Raw genomic sequence first — 808 nt, forward strand, 5'->3', positions numbered from 1 at the left:
ATTTTATTCTAAGCCAGTATGGCATTCAGAGCATCAATTTCAAGAACTCCTCTCTTTTGAGGCGTCCCATTACTCACAGGATTTCTCTCAGAGGTATACATGAACTGGTTATTTGCAACCATTTCAATAAGTTCCTGAGCTTCTGCAGGCGTTTTCTTTAGGTGAATGGATCCACTTGCAGAATGGTCCAGTGATATCTTGGAAAATTCAGACAGACCATCATAGAATATATCTAATATGGTCCATTCTAAAAGCATGTCAGAAGGACACTTTTTGGTCAATTGCTTGTGTCTTTCCCAAGCTTCATAGAGGGATTCACCTTCTTTTTGTCTGAAGGTTTGAACATCCACTCTAAGCTTGCTTAGCTTTTGAGGAGGAAAGAACTTGGCTAAGAAAGTCATGACCAGCTTATACCAAGAGTCCAGGCTATCTCTAGGTTGTGAGTCTAACCATGTTCTAGCTATGTCTCTTACAGCAAAAGTGAAAAGCATAAGCTTGTAGACTTCAGGATCAACTCCATTGGTCTTAACAGTATCACAGATCTACAAGAACTCAGTTAAAAACTGATAAGGGTCTTTTGATGGAAGTCCATAAAACTTGCAGTTCTATTGCAGTAGAGAAACTAATTGAGGCTTTAGCTCAAAATTGTTTGCTCCTATGGCAGGGATTGAGATGCTTCTTCCATAGAATTTGGAAGTTGGTGTAGTAAAATCACCAAGCATCTTCCTTGCGTTGTTGTTTGGTTCGGCCATAATTGTTTCTTTTGCTGCTCTCTTTTCAAAAATTTCAGTGAGGTCCTCTTCAGAGT

General features: G+C 39.4%; 1 non-coding gene across 1 annotated transcript; it reads left to right on the plus strand.

Annotated features, from left to right (window-relative positions):
- The first annotated feature begins 251 nt into the window (after positions 1 to 251).
- LOC130978278 (small nucleolar RNA R71) lies at positions 252 to 359 on the plus strand. Its single transcript, XR_009085931.1, has one exon. It is a non-coding gene; the product is annotated as a small nucleolar RNA R71 (small nucleolar RNA).
- The last annotated feature ends 449 nt before the right edge of the window (positions 360 to 808 follow it).

This window comes from Arachis stenosperma, chromosome 4 (genome assembly GCF_014773155.1).
Source record: "Arachis stenosperma cultivar V10309 chromosome 4, arast.V10309.gnm1.PFL2, whole genome shotgun sequence".
Taxonomy (NCBI): domain Eukaryota; kingdom Viridiplantae; phylum Streptophyta; class Magnoliopsida; order Fabales; family Fabaceae; genus Arachis; species Arachis stenosperma.